Genomic DNA, 19,433 nt, shown 5'->3' with positions numbered 1-19,433 from the left:
TGGACCAGTATGGCATACCCTAGCAGCATGGAAAAGAAATTGCACTGCGAGAGGAGAGGAAGCGGGCATGAAGTCATCTCTGCAGAGTGATGCAATCGACAGGGGGGCTTGCTGGTCTCTTCCAACACTCAAGGACCGATACTGGTGAGCGTGCTACCTGAGGCTACCTACAGACTTAGGCTTAAAAAAAAAACCAACAACAACAGAAAGACGACAAACGAACTGTAAAACACTGCAACAATACCAGGCATCACCCCTGCTCGATAGGTCAGTTCAAGCTTATTAACTCTCTTGAAGAGTTTTTATTTATTATTTATTTATTTATTTAATCCAACTAACCCTCATGGTTGATGTCCCCTCACTCCTCCTTCAGACTCAGCAAGCAACCCCACCTCTACCGCCACAAGTAAAGCGTCCTGGGGCATGTGACGTTTGGTCAAGGATAGAACTGGGGAGGAGGAGCACTACCTTGCATGTAATTTGATACCCCTGGCTTTTTTTCAAGCACTAGTTTCATTTTTCACTTCATTTCATTTCATTTCATTTCATTTCATTTCATTTCATTTCATTTCATTTCATTTCATTTCATTTCCAGATATGGTTCAAATATATGTCCTTACTATGTTTAAGAGGTGATGATGAACTAATGATGATTTGAATTGAGAATGGGCAGTAAAAAATGTAGGTAGTTGAAAGATGGTGAAGTTGCAAAAAAAGCCATTCAGACCTAAAAAAGGGCTAAAAAGGACCAATAAGCCAAAAACACCTTAAAAGGCAGAAAAGGACAAATAAAACCAAACATTTTCTGGCCTGCAATGATCCAGTATGAAAATGTATTATGTTGGGCTTGACCATTGGACACTCAAGAAAGAAAAAAAGGTTTTTTTCTCAACTTCCGAGCCCTACTCATAAGTATTCTTAATACACGGTCCACGTGAACTGATAACAAATGTGATGAAAACTGAATAACCATTCAGATTTATAAGTAGACTTATTCAACATTTATAATATTAAGACAAGTCAGGTTTGACCTTTCGTCCTCTTCCTGCACCTATCTGCCATTGTCTTCCCTCTTATTTCTATATCTTTGTAGATGACTTGATTTGACACTTATTTATTATTTTCCAATAAACTTCAATTTATCTGTATTTGAATGATGCCAATCAAAACATTTTAGAATAAATAACTCGGTGCAGCATGAAAATAATTGGATGATGATGCAAAATTTATTAAGAACATTAAAAACAAACAGAAAGCAAACAATCCATATAGTCCTATCGCATGAAAATTAATTTTTAACTTTGATGTTTTCAGTAAATTTGTAGGCTATGGGCACTTTAAGGAAGAAACAGGTTCCAAGAAGAACTTCCCAGGAAATATTAATGAACAAGGGAAGTGTATATGCAAGGATCTTCAAAAGGCAGGAGTATTCAGTCAGCAGTAGGCTATGTACAGATTGTTGGTTACAAGGATAATCTCCAGATAGAGGAGTTGAATAATACTAAAGAAGTATTAAAATTTACCTATGATAACAACAATATTTACATTAAGATACAACAGTTAAAAACTAGAAAAGCAGCTGGAATTTATAAGATTTCTGAGGATATACTAAAGACAATGCGTTGGGATCTAGTACTGGTATCATATCTGGAGTACATATTTGTTTATTGTTTGCATGAAGGAGCTATACCAAACAAATGGAGAGTTGCTATAATAGCCCTTGTGTATAAAGGAAAGGGTGATAGACATAAAGCTGAAAATTACAGGCCATCAGTTTGACATGCATTGCATGTAAGCTTTGGAAAATCATTCTTTCTGATTTAAAGTCCCATTTATGTGGTTATGCCAACAAAGATCTTCCCTTATATTAACACCTAGGTACCTACAATGATCCCCATAAGGAACTTTCACCCCATCAATGCAATAATTAAAACTGAGAGGACATTTCCTGTTTGTGAAACTCACAACCTGACTTTTAACACGTTTATCATCATACCATTGCCTAATGTCCATCTCACAACATGTTTGTAAAATTAAAAACTGGTTCGATAGAAGGCAGTTCAGGTTTAGGAAAGGTTATTACAATGAAGCTCAACTTGTAGGAATCCAGCAAGACACCGTATAGCAGATATCTTAGATTCAGGACGTCAAATTGACTTATTGTGATTGACCTATCTAAGGCATTTGATAGGGTAAATCATGGGAGGCTCTATTCCTAGAAAATAGAACTCTGTAATAATTGAGAGGGGAATTTATCAAGGAAGTATTATTGGACATTTATGTTACTTATATATCGTATATATAAATGATATGAGTAAAGAAGTGGAGTCAGAGATAAGGCTTTTTGAAGATGACGTTATTCTTTATGAAGTACCGTACAGATTGTGGGCAACTGAAAATAATCCCGATAATGTGAGATGGACAGTAGGCAATGTTATGATGATAAACGGGGTTAAAAGTCAGGTTGTGAGTTTCTCAAATAGGAAAAGTCCTCTCCTTTTTAATTACTGAATTGATGGGTGAAAGTTACTTATGGGGATCATTGTGAGTACCTCGATGTTAATATAAGGAAAGATCTTCATTGGGGTAATTACATAAATTGGATTGTAATAAAAAGGGTATAGATATCTACACATAGTTACTAGGTTATTTAGGGGTTGTAGTAAGGATATAAAAGAGAGGGCTTACAAGTCTCTGGTAAGATCCCAACTAGAGTATGGTTCCAGTGTATGGGACCCTCACCAGGATTACTTGATTAAAGAACTGGAAAATATCCAAAGAAAAGCAGCTCGATTTGTTCTGGGTGATATCCGACAAAAGAGTAGCGTTACAAAAATGTTGCAAAGTTTGGGCTGGGAAGACTTGGGAGAAAGGAGACAAGCTGTACGACTAAGGGGTCTGTTAATTCAACAATGTAACAAAAGCTTATTGAGATCGACCTATTCAATACATATTGGGTTCCTAAAATTTAAAATTTATATCTTGTCATACTAATTTAATGGGACATGTTTCGCCCATTGCATGGGCATCTTCAGCCGTAATCTCATGCCTAAAGGATGAAGATCAGAATCCTGATTACTCTAGTCAAAGTGGTACATAGAGAAACATATGTGTTATAAAAATGAGGAAACTTGTTGTAAGTTCTCAAATGACAATTTATACAATTAAATCATTTCTAAAAATAAGTATGAGAAAAGTGGTTAAGGTTGGTACAATCTTACATTGAGGACTTTGAGACATTTTTAAAAATAACCATAATTTTAGTCACAGACTTTTTTATTGCTCATATAAATAAGGACAGATTGGTTATTTAAAAAAATGTTTTAAAGACCCCAATGTAAGATTGTACCGGTAACAACATTAACCATTTTTCTCATACATATCTTTAGACATGTTTTAATTGTATAAATTGTCATTTGAGAACTTATAACAAGTTTCCTCATTTTTATAACACATATGTTTCTCTATGTACCACTTTGACTAGAGTAATCACTATCAATCACTACTGATCTGCATTTAGGGCAGTCGCCCAGGTGGCAGATTCCCTATCTGTTGTTTTCCTAGTCTTTTCTTAAATGATCGCAAATAAATTGGAAAATTATTGAACATTTCCCTTGGTAAGTTATTCCAATCCCTAACCCCCTTCCTATAAACGAATATTTGCCCCAATTTGTCCTCTTGAATTCCAACTTTATCTTCATATTGTGATCTTTCCTACTTTTAAAGACACCACTCAAACTTATTCGTCTACTGATGTCCTCCCACGCCATCTCTCCACTGACAGCTCAGAACATACCACTTAGTCGAGCAGCTTGTCTCCTTTCTCCCAAGTCTTCCCAGCAAAAACTTTCCAACATTTTTGTAACGCTACTCTTTTGTTGGAAATCACCCAGAACAAATTGAGCTGCTTTTCTTTGGATTTTTTCCAGTTCTTGAATCAAGTAATCCTGGTGAGGGTCCCATGCACTGGAACCATACTCTAGTTGGGGTCATACCAGAGACTCATATGCCCTCTCCTTTACATCCTTACTACAAACCCTAAATACCCTCATAACCATGTGTAGAGATCTGTACCCTTTATTAACCATTATATGTATGTGATTACCCCAATGAAGGTCTTTTCTTATATTAACACCTAGGTACTTACAATGATCCCCAAAAGGAACTTTCATCCCATCAACGCAGTAATTAAAACTGAGAGGACTTTTCCTATTTGTGAAACTCACAACCTGACTTTTAGCCCCGTTTATCATCATACCATTGCCCACCGTCCATCTCCCAACACTATCGAGGTCACCCTGCAGCCGCTCACAATCTTGTAACTTATTTATTACTCTGTACAGAATAACATCATCTGCAAACAGTCTTATCTCTGATTCCACTTCTTTACACATATCATTGATATATGTAAAGATGTATGCAAAGGATCCTGATCTTTATCCTTTTGAGACTACAGCTGAAGATGCCCATGCAATGGGCAAAACATGTCCCATTAAATTAGTATGACAAGATATAAATCTTAGTTTTAAGAACCCAATATGTATTGAATAGGTGGATCTCAATAAACTTTCATAACACTGTTGAATTAATGTACATTTCAATACAGACCAGTCATGAGATTTGTAATATGTAAGGGGTATGTTCCAAGCTGTCAGTGGAGAGAAGGCATTGAATGACATTTGTAGACAAATAAGTTTGAGTGGTGTTTTTAAGGAACACTGGGACTGAGTTTTAGGCATAGTTTTATAAAATATTTTGATTTTTCGATTTTCACATATTACTTTACCCCTGACCATTAAGATAAATTAGCAGTATAATTTTCCATGTTCTGCCATTTTTAAAGGCACAACAAGACATTTAATTGCCTGCTGCACAGCCATTTAAATGCCCCTTCCACTTCATTCCTCACAGAACATTATCCTGCACACTCATTTATGCATTTTTCATTGCATAATTTTGAAACATGGTGTATGGAACCAACACAGTACTGACGAAGGAGGAGAGTGTATACCACACTGCTAAGAGAATGGGAACAGGTTTGAGACAGATGGTACAGACTTGGAAAGTGAAGGGTGTGCAGTTAGGTGGCCATTCAGTTGGGCTTACTAATGCTACAATTACCAACCTTACCAGCTATTATTGGAATGCTATTGTACAAAACACACCTAATGTTGCAAACATGAACAATGCTATCTATGCCACACTCTGCCATTATATGTCCACTGACAGTAAGTCCCAACATAAGAAATGCCTCTCAGGCTGGGGTTCTTGGTGCTTCTATAACAAAAGTGTAGCAGAAGGTAAGCTTACCTACCGTACCTCAGTCATGATAAAATGTTGGTCAAGCTTTCTGAACCATTAGTGTGCAAGATTATGCCTGTGTATCAGAGGCTGGCCTCTGATGAAGTACTATCTCGATGCATCCATGGTGCCATGCAGAATCAGAACAAAAGTCTACATTCTAGCATCTGGAGAAAGTGTCCAAAGGAAACTTTTGTATCAAGAAAGAGATTTGAAATTGGTGTATGCAATGCTGTGGCAGAGTTCAATATGAGGTGCAGTGCAACAATAGACGTGAAGTTGGATATTAAAAGAAACTTCAGTTCTTCATGTGACAGAACAATCAGTCCTCGGGCTTGATGCTCGGAGGAAGTATGAAAGTCAGCGATCGTCCTCTGAGAAGAAAAAAGCAATTTGACGGAAGGTGAAGGTCACAAACATGAAGAAAGAGGCTGCAAAACAGAAGATGGAGGGTGTGACTTATGCAGCAGGATAGTTCTAATGAGTAAGTCAAATGACAATATTAAAAAATATGCATGTTTTTAGAAAAATGCTATTTTCTCAGTTTCACATTTTCAGATGTATAAAATGTACTATGCATTACAGATATGGTGCTATTATCTTGAAAATTCACATGAATTGTCCTTCGTACATTATCCATAAACATGTGCATTACTTTTATGGTTTGCCTGTAAAAAAATTTCAAACCTTAAAATTTTGATAATTTTACAAAAAATAAACTTCTACAGGGGAAAAAGTCCTATCTCCATAGTAAATAATACAATCTCAAAAATGATGCACAGTTTCATTTATATAAGAATAAAGTCAAAAAGCAAAGTCATCTCCGTACAGGCCATGAAGGCTCCTGGAGGGGTGGAAGTTAAAGGCTTCCTCTATGTGTAATCTCGGCACTTGGCGTAGGTTGAGTAAACCTCAGGGCCATGTGCACCTCCGGAAGTGGAAATCTCGCTTCTTAAATGTTACGATTTCCTGATGGCGATTCGAACCCACGTCCTTCTGGGTAAACCGAGCACGCCTTTACCGCCTTGGCCAGGCAGCCCCTGTGAGAATAAAGCACTAGATCATTATTTTAAAAATGTGCTATCTGGATTGGTTTGATGCGCTTGATATTTAGAATATTTGAATAATTTGCATATAAATATTGGAAAATAATACCTATTAAACTAGTACAGGTACACTTATCAAATTTGGTACAGATATTCATACTAATACATACTTCGAGTCAACCAAATATTAAGGTGATACAGTGTCTTAATTTATGCAAAATTTGAAATTTCTCTCCCAGTGTAGGAAAGATCACAACATGGAGGTAAATTTGGAAATGAAGAGGACAAATTAGGGCAAATATTTGTTTATAGGAGGTGGAGTTAAGTATTGGAATAACTTATCAAGGCAGATGTTTATTAAATTTCCTATTTCTTTGCAATAATTTAAGAAAAGGCTAGGAAAACAACAGACAGGGAATCTGCCACCTGCCCTAAATGAAGATCAGTAGTGATTGATTGATTGATTGATTGATTGAACTACGGTAAAATTATAATTATTTATAGAGAAACATTGAAATATGCAATAGATTTTATAGGTTAATTCAATTGTTTATTTTGCAAATGCTTGTTTTCATAGAAGTTCTAATTTATTGTAGGTATTTAAATACCCATATGTGCTGTTGACATTTTTCTACTTCATTTTCATACTGGGTTGCGGGGGATGATTGAACCCCATAACACCCCTCTGCCCCTGGGCATGGCCTTGGGCGTATATGAAAATAGCTGCACCACCTCACGACGAGGAGACGAGTGTTTCTGTCTCCATAGCTAAATGGTTAGCGTGCTGGCCTTTGGTCCAAGGGTTCCCAGATTTTATTTTAACACTCACTGAGGGGGTGTGCTGTCTTCTTCATTATAATTCATCATAGACAGACCTCCATCCTCACAGGCGCGCGCGCAAATGGCCTCCATAGCATCAACTCGAAGCAGCTGCACCAGGCCTCGTCGGATGATATACGCCATTATTATTATTATTATTATTATTATTATTATTATTATTATTATTATTATTATGTTACAGACAAGTGTAGCTCAACTAATTCCCGTATTTGCCACAACACTAACCTTCTCTGTCACTCACATTATCTCTTTCCTTCCCACACTCACACTGCCCTCCTCTCTCTAAACCTACCTGGAACCAACCGAACAAGAGCAGGGCTCGTCGCTGTTTTGTTACCGCTTAAAAGACGCTGGAGGAAATCTGGCCGATGTATTTCGAAGACAATATCTTTCCCTGTTAGTTGAAATGTTACTTTACTGTCCCTGTGCTGCGGATTTCTATTTACTCGAGAAAACGGGTGTTACTGGGAATATGTCCTACGTAGAGTACGTTTGCAAAAGTAAAATCCTGTACCAAATGGCCTGTCAGATAAACAGCCAGATACGTACGCTGCAGTTCTGCAAACTAAAATTAAATATTTCCTTGCGTACTACCAACGGCTTTTAACTACGGTACTGTTATGCAGAAGTTGTAGTGACATTTTTATTGAGTTGGCAATAAGGTTACTGAAAATATAGTGAAATTTAGCGCGATGGTATACCTGTCCCCTCGTGCTTTCGTTTGTTTGGCGCTTTTCCCTTTGATATTAGATTCTTTCCAGCACGCAGTTTGCTGTCAACACGAGTCCAACCACACCTTTCAAGGAGAAGTAGAAGAAGTTTGCTGTCAGTACATGGACGCATCCATACATCGCTCTATACGCATGCGCTGACTTCCTATCAGTTCCGGGATTGATACACGATTGGGATGTGTTGGAATGGATTCTCGCCCATGAACTCCAAGGAATAGGAGTAACGCAATCCAATGAATGCTGAAATATGAAAGATAGAGTACGTCACATATAAAGTTTCCTTGATGTTACCTCTCAGCAATAACAAATAACAAATAGCTTAGCGCAAGTTTTAAAACTGTTAAAAAGTGTAACGGTTCAAATCCCGGTAAAGATATCTGTATTATTATTATTATTATTATTATTATTATTATTATTATTATTATTATTATTATTATTATTATTATTATTATTATTATTATTATTATTATAGTTCAATTCAATTTTGTAATGAGTATCGCTCGCTTGATTGTAGTTAATTTGTTATGTATATATATGTGTGTGTAGATTAACATTGAAGACATGTAAATTGAGAGTTGCTGAATGATATCAGATGTGGATGTATTGTGTGAAATAACTTTTGGCATTGCAACACATTGCGCAGTACTACTACCGTAACTGTCGAGTCATCGCTCTGTCCTTAGCGATGAGCTCATTTCTTTGGGAGTTCCTAGAGTGCCCCAGGCAATTTCACAACAACCTGCAACAGTTTGATTTGGGTGGGCGTGACATCATCGCTATTTTTAGAGTTTGCGTAGGTGTGTCAACTAATGGCTATACTAGCTGACCGTATATTATAGCGTCAGTCATTTAGAAGGTGAGGCTTCAGTCGGTCAGTCATATGGATGGAGAGACTTGCCAAGGAATGTTGTAGTGAGATGGTAGTGAGGAGTCATCTGGAGAGAGAAGCCACAAATGGTCAGTGAAGGAGATGAATGGAGAGACTTGCCATGAAGTCAATTGGAAGGAGACTAATGAGGAGCAGTGATATGGATTAAAAGTTCGGAGTGCGTTTCGTATATCTGATCGATCGGGTTTTTGTGTCAGTGCGGTGACCGCTAAATACTGAGGTGTCGGATTTCAGACAAACAGTTATCAGTGAATTACTTGTAATATTGATTGTGAAGTGTGAATCTAATTTCAAGCCATGCTACATCTCGTCAGTGAAACAAAAAGGATACATTACCAAGTTAGGCTTGCGATACCTACAGGATAACAATTCAAAGGAATACGTCGTAATAACACTCGAAGTGTTGAAGGTACTGTTCGTGAACTAGTGAGGAATAAATTTCTTGTACAACTTTTAAATGTCCGGTCAAAAGGAATTCAAATTTAATGCCTAGTTTCTTTCAGTTGTAATGTCATAATTTTGTATTCTCATCTGTTTCATCACAGCAAGTCTTACTAGTTTTAGACGTAATTTAAAGAATATATTTTGTTCTATATCCAATTAATTTATCGTTTTATTTCAATGGTTAGAATTAGATAACCTCAAATTTACTGGGGAAACAAAACGACAATCTCCTTTTCCTTGAACTTATATGTTATGCTGCCTAAGTAAGCTTATTATCTCACACCCTAGAGATATTCAATACTCCCATTCTTTTATTGCTGCATTGAGTTTTAACTGGCGCCCATTAAATTTTGTATATGTAAGTAATCAGGTAAGAACTAAGTGTGAGTACATAGTCCGACGATTGAATATTTTATTTAATGAACATTTTAATATTTTTTCATTTAAATTCTTTTTCATCGTTTTAAATCAATGAGGAGTAAGTCACAAAAGGAATCAGAAACACGGAAGGTAAGTATTTTATTTGAATATTAAGTAACGTAATATTTCTACAATTATACAATTTATAGGTTTGTAATTTCGACCGTATTGTGCGAAATTTGTATGTTAGATCTATGAACAAGTTTTTATTTCTATTGACATAACCTATATTTTATTTCTGTATACACAAAATATGAAATAAATTAAGAGAACGGGAACACTTGAATGTTTCAGACTTCTCCGAATTCCTGATATTCCGTGAAGAAGGCGCAGGGATATCCATTTCAAATCCCGTAGTTATGGTGTGGGACGTAAATGGTACTAAGGTCTTGATTGACTTGTACCGGTATAAACAATATAGATATCAAATAGGGACCTTTAAAATAAGGTCAATAAGACAAATGTGAAAGGTCATAGCAGAAGAGCTTACTGTGATTCTAAAAGGGAAAGTCACGGAAAGCAATTGTGAGAACAGATGGCGTGTTCTCGACAGAACTTATAAGAAATACAGAGACGAGAAAAATTCAACAGGGAGAGGCAGAAGGTAGTTAGAGTACACGAATGAGTTAGAGGAACTTTATGGTATCAAAAAAATATGAATCCAGAAGTTTTATTGGCGTCAGACACAATCGTCCCGATGCATGAAAGCTTGGAAGTACAGGCAACCGCAAGTGAAGCAGAGACCAGTGTGAACACCAAAGAAGACAGTGTTCAAAAATCAATTAGGCAAAACAAAAGGAAAATTAGTGTTTTAGAACAGATAAGGCAGGACAGATTAGAATATCAGAAGAAGCGTTTGGAACAAGAAGAAAGAAAGATTGCCTTCCTCGAGAGGGAAGTTCTCTTTTTAGAAAAACAATACGAACGTAACCAGTGACCGGCATGAAGTTGTGTTGTCGTGTTAAGTATTTTTCATTACATTTAATTTAAATTTCATTTAATTTTAAATATTTGAATTTTTTTGAAAAAAAAGCTTAAATGAATTTGTGTTACTGAGCTTAGTATCTTTTTTACATTACGTTTAATATTACATGTATTAGTTTAAATTTTCGCTTAACATATTTGAAAAAAATTGAAAAAGGAAAGAGTTGTGCTTAATACAGATTATTTGCTACATTGTCTTTGTTCCGTTTGGCATCATCCACATTTTCCTCTTCACCTTCCAATAAGGGAAGCAATGGATTTTCTAAAACGTTTTCTTCTAAGCGTACAAGGAATTCATCATTTATCGCAATGCTGTGCAAAACACAAGCTGCCCTTATGACATTAGCAATGAGGAAAATGCTTCTTAATTTGATTTGGTACATGTGTCTAAATTTCTCTTTCAAAAGTGCGAAAGCATGCTCCACTACATAGAGATTTTTTGATAGTTTCACATTGTAGTTGTTTTGTTGTGGAGTCAGGGTGCCTCTTATCTTTGTAAGGAGTCAGCAAGTTCCGCTGAAGTGGGTAACCACTGTCACCAAGTATATGATAACGGCCACACTTTTCCACCAGATTATTCCCCAGAAGCGAAGTTCTAAAAACCCTGCTATCGTGAAGCGAGCGTGGATTGCCAATACATACGTCTATATTATTTTTGTGTGATCCACAACAGCTTGCATCTGAAAAGAGAAATATTGTTCATACCCACGAGCCACTTCCATATACAAATTTTAATGGTTGCACAAGTATAAGAATTACAAATTGAAAAATTAGTAAGGCTCCTGAATTGATAATATCCTTTCCTGTTTATATAGGAGTCCGGATGGTTTTTTGGTTTGTCAATTTTAATATGACATCCATCTATGGCCCCAATGACATCAGGAAATCCATTAGCTCTGAAGTATTCGGCACTAATTGCCTTTTCATTTTCAGTGGGCCATGTAGTAATTTGGGGTGACAAATTACTAAGAAATATAGCCACTCTCCTAATAATTCTATGCAGCGAACTTAGAGCGATGTTAAATCTGTCAACAACATCATTGAAACCTGACGTTTGATGGCCTATATACCATAAGAAAATGAGGATCTGAAACAATTTGAAAATATCATATTCACGAAACTTTTAAAACAAGTCTGCACAAATTTTAGCGAATTAAACCTGATTACTGTAGCCTACTAACCTGGTGGAATGTCGAAATTTTTCCATGCTGCGTTTTATAATGCTCACGTCTTTCAGATCAATTTGTAACATCTTGAGCAACTCCTCGGCTAATGCGGAAATGCTCGAAAAACTCATTTTCATTATACTGAGGAACAGTTTCTTCTAAAAAATACATCGTACTTCAATTATATTTTGTTTCACCTGGTAGCTTTTGTGCCTTTATAAAGAAAGATATTTAATTACCGTTACCTAAATAATTTTCATTTCCTTTTCTTTTTGCGAAAAATAGTACATCCTCTTCTTCACTGGGTGAAGATTGTAAGAAATCATCGTCACTATCCATCCTAACCTCAGTGACCACACAGCTGATTAATTTATTAATGGGAGAAGAATGCGTAATCTACATAAAAACAGCTGATTAAGGAACTCCAAAGAAATCAGCATAAAGCAGGAGGCAACGATACAGTATTTCTGCGCATGTCACAGAAATGTACGGTTCAGTACATGCTTTAGACTGCGGACTGGTTCCGACCGCCAGGAATCGATGCGAAGAATTAGTTGGAACCCCTGACTGCAGTACACGGACGAATACATGAACGCGATTTTGACTGTGTTGGGAAGGATTTTTCGTATTGCGCATGCGCAAGAAGACCATGTACTGGTATAGGGACTGTGTTGGAAAGAACCTATTGTATTATTAGAGTCCAGTTAGACTCTTATTAGGCTATAATGTAGAAGTTCAGGTTAAGAAAAGGTTTAGGATTGAAATCTACACGTACGAAGAAATGTTGAAATGAATTAAATATGTAACGAAACTCAGATATTGTTGTAGAAAATAAAAAGATGAAAATATTACCTGAATGCAACGGTAAGGTTCAGATTATGTATCTTATCAAATAATTCCTACCACACGATATAACTTGTTCTTTGTGTAATACTAATTACGAGGATGCGCATTAACGGTGAAAGTAAAATTTATATTCGTAATCAATGCCACATTTCCACCTATGCAGCGGATGATCATTAATTAATGTATTAACGGTATTAAATATTCAATTTATTGTTGTTAATTTAATAGGTAGTTTGTTTATTTTTCCAGGACAGTGAGAGAATAGTAACTGGCAAGCATTTATCTCACTTTATTGTAAATACTTGGTAGTAATTTGTTATGAAGTCAAAGACAGATAACCTCTTGAATGCCCTCAAACTAAATTTTAACTTAATTTTAAGTGACTTAAAAACTAAATTTTTAACTTAATTTTAAGTGACTTGCAGCGTGTGAACTGTGACTTTAGTGGTAAGTGGTAAGTAAAAGAATTAAGTAACAATTTGGTCAAGTGGAATAAATCCAGTCTATTTTTCCTTTCAAGTAGACTTCTCACCAGCATTGCGCTCACCCATCGGAGTAGTGGGGGAGCACTGTACTTGCGACTTACCACGTGCGAACAGGCGCAATTTAGTCAAGTTCATAAGTTGTGGGTAAAGCTACGGAGCTGATCATCGTTATGCGTTCCTCTTTTCTTTTGATCGTTCATTCTAATTGCCGACAACAATGGCTAGATGGACAGAAGCTTTTAAGACACTGCAGATTTGAAACAATACTAATTATTGTGATAGGTTTTTGAGGTGTATTCGCTGAAATTTAACAGCAATAAACCTTTGATAATAGTCGTTTTGCTAAACAATTGCTTATATATAATGTACCGGGCGGTACACCTCCACGCCGCTAATTTAAAATGTGCGCCAATTGAAACTCCTCTGCTGGAGGAAGTCTGAACTTTATTGATGGTATTAATTTTCAAGTTTCTCAGAAGATGTCACTACCTGGAAATTTTGGAGTTTTTGAACTGTGTCATTTTCGACGTATTTTTGTTTTGCTTGTAGTAAGAAGTGTGAACTTTCTCTTCTAGAGGACACTACTGAAGATCAACAATAGTGCACCCTAGTGCGGAGTGAAAGAACTGTTTTTTTTGGAGAAATTTTTATTTCAAAAGTTTGTTTCTTGTTAAATTTCTTTCTCTTATTGTTTAAGTTGGCTGTATACCCCTCTCTTTCCCCTTGTTTTGTATTTAGCCACTCCCGAATTTCTTTTATTAATTTCTGACCAATCCGAGGTATCTTCCCCCAACTTGAATATGTTGCTGTATCCTACCCAATAAAGAGTTTGTGGGAGGGTGTTTTCATTCCCCTAACGCCTCGAACCTTCCGCGAGAGGATATAAACTGCTGATTTTAGGGTCTCCGGGCCACTTCTCTTCCATCTTTCAGTGTGTAAAGTACATAGCAGGGGGCGGGAAGCGCCTCTTTCTTCGGCAGCGGTCAACAACAAGGTAATGGCCAATTAATAATTTCTTTCTTTGCTAGCTCAGCAGTTTAACTCTCGGGGCGGGTCCGAAGTTTTTTCATTATGTAACCTTCCTTAAAAATATAAAGAAACTTGTATCTATTCTATCTTTTAAACTACATATTGGGATAGAGAGTGCTTAACCCTCTCGAGCTCCCACTCATACTGTTTTGAGGTGAACTTATTTTCTCAACCTATTCTTCCTTAACATTATGTAAATTTGTTTCTTTTCTAAAGTCACCTCCGTAGTATGGGATTAGCCCTTGCATCAGTGGCCTAGAGCCAAATTAGGTTTTGAAACAAGTGTATTAGGAGTGCAGATCGCCTCCTCTCAAATTGTTATTTTAGAGGTCATATAATTACCCTTTTTCATTTAATAGACCTCAGTAGGTTGGGTATTTTACCCCTGTGTCTATGTCCAGAGAGGACAACTTGAAGGTGGAGTTTGGTGTGGCCTTTGAGAGGCTTAAAGTTGAGAGCGAGTGGCTCTTTTTCGAAAATTGAGTGTTGTATGCCTCGTGGAGGCTTTTCAGTGTAATTTGGAGCAAATGCTCCTGAACATGAATGGGGTTTTCTGCCCCTCTGGTAAAAGTTATTTTGAAGTAAGGTAGGGCTGATTGCCCACGAATTGTGAAGTAAGGGCGCTGAGCCCGAATCCAGTAAATATTGTACCTACATTTTGTTGACTTGCTACTCTGTACCTGCAATGCTTGTTATTTCTTCATTTTAAAAAGAAAATATAACCTTGTTAAATTTTACATTAACTCTGATTCCTTAGTTTGAGACCCGTTCACGCCCGCACCTTCTTTCACCTCTACCTACCGCTAAAACACGGTAACAAGTGGTAGCAGAGCGTGGTTGAATGGGTCTCATTTTAGCCCCTTTTGAAGGCTAAACATTGTTTTGATCCGAACTCTAACCATTTTCTCTGTCGCTGGAATTTTTTGATTTTTTTCAAAATTGTTCTGTCATCATGCCCGGCCCTCGCGATGTTCTCCATCTTAACTATTTGCGCAAGAAGGAGTTAATCTACGAATTAACTTTTAGAAATGTGCAATCTGGAGGCACGGTTGCAGTAGACACAAATAAGCTTAGAGAGTCTCTTGATTTGCCCATTTCCATCCCCACCTTGGGAGAGAAAGAAGTTGACGACTCTCTTTCCACGATCGTCGAGAATATTACTGGGCTAGCTTCTGTAGTTAGTTTTTTTGATGAAAATGATCCTTCTCCTAATCAAATTAAGCGTGTGCAAGCCAGGCTACATCACTTTTCAAATAGAGTTAACGATCTGTTGTCTCTGAAGTTGAATGACGTTCAGAGGAAGGAAGCTAGTACGCTGCTGGAAAATATTTCCGAATTGTCTAGCAAGGTCACTCAATTGTTAACGGGGAAGGTTCCTCCCAAAAGCGATCTACCCACCACAGTGAATGTAGGTAGTGAGGAAGAGCCTCCTAAGGGAGAAGCAAATAGGAAAACCATTGCTGCTCAAACCACCTCTGCCCCATTGGACGAGTCTGAACGCCGTAACTCATTAAATAATGTACGTTCTGAATTAACTTCCTTGCCATTGAAACCTTTACCTACTATGTCACCCGGGTTTAGCAGCTTGCCTCATCCATTGGCAATGTTGCTCAGAGGTATCTCTAAGTTTTCCGTTAATACCACCAGTGACGTAATTTCATTTTTAAGATTTCTAGTTGAATTTCAGGATCATGCCCTTGTGTTTTCTCTTTCTCCATGTCAAATTTTGCAAATTATCTATCCTTATGCAATTGGTATTCTCTCTGACAAAATAGTAAGAGCCATAGCTGAACAGTCATCTATTGAAGATTTTCATGCACACTTGCTTGCAAATTTTATTCCTGCTCGCGCGAGGTCATCTCTGATTCAGAAGTACTATTACCGTGTACAACGCTTGGATGAAAACTTGGCTGATTTCATATAAGACATTAAGTTTTATACTAGGGTGTTTGCCCTTCATTTTCCTGAAGATCAGATTGTACAGGCTATTGTAGAGGTAATTTCACCTCCCTATAGGTCATATTTGTGTTTCGCGGCGTGCCCGCAAACTTTCTCTGAACTTGAAGCATTGGCCGTCTCAGCGGAAGGAGTTAGATACGCCGATTCTTTGCGTGTCGCGAAAGAACCCCCTCCTTCTTTTAGTAATCCTCGGCCTCCACCTCGCCGACCAGTCAATTCCCGTAAATGTTATGCTTGCGGGTCGCCTGACCATCTTCGCAATAAGTGTCCACTGATCAAGTCGAGTGGGACAAGGAATGGGGCTGGTTTATCACAAGGCTGTTTTAAATGTGGGGCTTTCTCACATATCGCCAAGAATTGCCCAAACTCAAATAGCACCCCCTCCTGCTCAACTTCTGGTGCAAATTCCACCAATGCCAATAATAAAATGTGACTACCGGCTTCGGCTGAGTCGACTAATTCAGCTTCCCAAGGCTCAGCCCCTGACAAAAAGGTCGTGAATTCAGGGAACGATCAGTCTTCAAATTCATCTTTTGAATGCCCTAAAGAATGTCTTAGGATTGCGGCGGATACCCCCGCACCTGTTCCTTTTCTTAAGATTGAGTTAAATAACGAGCCTATAACCGCTCTATTAGATTCAGGCAGTGTTTGTTCAATTATTTCGGACCAATGGTATTCAAAATTGAAATCTATTTGTAAATTACCTGACTATGATTCATCTCCTGTTCAATATGTTTCGGCTAATTCATCCCCATTAGAAATTCTAGGTTCTGTAAATGCCAAAATTAGTATTTTTAAATTTACATGGAAAATCAAACTGTTTGTGGCTAAGCACTTGTCTTGCCCCATCATACTGGGAGCGGACTTCATTTCTCACACTGGTCTTGTGCTCGATCTCCAGAGTAAGTCGTGCACATTCAAGTTTGCGTCCAATTGTAAAATTCCCTTGTTAAAGTGTAATTCTGTATCATGTTCATCTATTTCGCCTACCCAGGATGAGATGTTGTTAGACCTTAGACATCTACCTGAGGAGCAGGCTGATAGTATTCGTAAATTATGTCAGTCATTTCCAGAGGTGTTCTCTGATACTCTTGGTGTTACTGACCTTATTGAATACAAAATTGAGGTCACGGATTCGATTCCTGTCCTTTTTCCACCATATAGGCTATCTCCACCTAAAATGAAGGCATTGAAATAAATCATCGATCAGATGTTGAAGGATGGTATTATTAGGCCCTCTAAGTCGGCGTATTCTTCGCCTATTTTTCTAGTCCCGAAACCCCAAGGAGGCTTCAGGCCTGTCATTGATTATAGGGCTCTCAATCGGAAGGTGGTATTACAATCTGTGCCCCTTCCTGACCTTCATTCTTGTTTTTCATGGTTCCGTAAGGCCAAGTTCTTTACTATCTTGGACTTGAATCAGGCCTATAATCAAATTCCCCTTGCCGAAGAGTCTAAACATCTTACAGCGTTTGCCACGGACTGGAACTTATACGAATACTACCGCGTGCCTTTCGGGCTCCCCAGGGGAGCAGCTGTACTCACTAGGCTACTAGATAGGGTCTTGTCCGACATCAAATTTGAGTACTTATATCACTACTTGGATGATGTCGTCGTATTTTCAGAGACTTTTGAAGAACATCTAGATCATCTGCGAGATGTTCTCGATCGCCTTCGTAAGGCTGGGTTAACTGTCAAGTTGTCCAAGGTTGCCTTTGCTAAGCCCTCTATGTCATTCCTAGGGCATATTGTGTCACCTGATGGTGTAGCAGTCGATCATTCTAGAACACAGGCCATCCGTGATTTTAAACCTCCCAAGGACATTAAAGGTATCGCCAGGTTTATTGGTATGGTGAATTTCTTCAGGAAGTTTATTCCTAACTTCGCTAATAGAGCGGCGCCCTTAAACCTTCTTCGTAGGAAAGGCATCAAATTCGAGTGGGGACCTTCTCAACAAGCCGCTTTTGAAGATCTTAAATTAGCTCTCTGTAATGCCCCTGTACTTGCTATGCCTGATTTCTCGAAGAAATTCATCGTCCAAACCGACGCGTCGTCGTCAGCAGTAGCGGCAGTCCTTCTTCAAGAGACTGAACTAGGGAGGCGACCCATCGCCTATGCATCTAGGACTCTATCGGCTCAAGAAGCCAAGTATTCCATCTATGAGCTCGAAGGTTTGGCAGTCTTATTCGCCTTAGAAAAGTTCCGTCTCTATCTGGAACACGTCAAATTCGACCTGGAGACAGATAATCAAGCCTTAAGCTGGGTCTTAGGTAGGCCGCGTCGTACTGGTCGTATAGCCCGTTGGGCCATCCGTATTTCTGCCTTCCAATTCGATGTCAGGCATATCAGAAGTACCGAAAATGTTGTTGCTGATGGACTCAGCCGTATGTTTTCTAACGACGTCGAGACCCATGAACCGGTCGGCAGTTCATCACCTTCCGAGTCCATACTATCTGATGTTAATGCCATCTTAACAGATGGTCCCATGCTCTTTAGGGATATCGAGAAATACCAACGTGAAGATCCGACGCTGGCTCCGATAATGGAAACCCTTTCTTCTGGGGAACATGTCGTCCCTTATGTTCTGAGGAATGGTGTCCTATGTTGCCCTTCGAGGCATGATAAGATGATGAAAGTGGTCGTTCCAGCTGTTCTTGTACCTATGATCTTCAAGTATTATCATGAGACCCCATTAGGAGGGCATCTTGGTATCTTTAAAACTCGTGAGAAGATTCGTGAAATGTTCATCTGGAAAGGTATGGACGGTGAAATCCGTGAACTAGTGAAGGCTTGCAAACCCTGTTTGCTTAGTAAACCAACCATGTCCACCAAGGTAGGCCTTTTGTCTTCTCATCAAGCGTCGCGCCCCATGGAACGCCTGTATATTGATTATGTAGGACCCTTCCCCCAGTCTAAGGGAAATGCTAACAAGTTTATCTTTGTATGCGTAGATGGCTTTACTAGATTTTCCTGGTTATTTCCGACTAAGCTGGCTACCGCTCAGTCTACCATTACTTGCTTAAATTCTATTTTTGCCTCTTTTGGTCCGTGAAAATATATTGTGTCTGATAATGCTAAGGCGTTCACATCAAATCTTTTTCGTAAATTCTGTTTCGAATTGTCCATCTCTCATGTAACTACTTCTGCTTATTACCCTCAACCATCTCTGGCTGAACGGGTTAACCGTAATCTCAGGTCCGCGCTTATTGCCTATCATCATGAAGATCATTCCAGGTGGGATACGTCCCTGCGTTGGTTAGCTTTTGCTTTGAATTCGGCGGTTCATGAATCAC

The sequence above is a fragment of the Anabrus simplex genome, chromosome 2, assembly GCF_040414725.1.
Source record: "Anabrus simplex isolate iqAnaSimp1 chromosome 2, ASM4041472v1, whole genome shotgun sequence".
Classification (NCBI taxonomy): domain Eukaryota; kingdom Metazoa; phylum Arthropoda; class Insecta; order Orthoptera; family Tettigoniidae; genus Anabrus; species Anabrus simplex.
The sequence above is the reverse complement of the archived record's forward strand: the minus strand, read 5'-3'. Positions refer to the sequence as shown.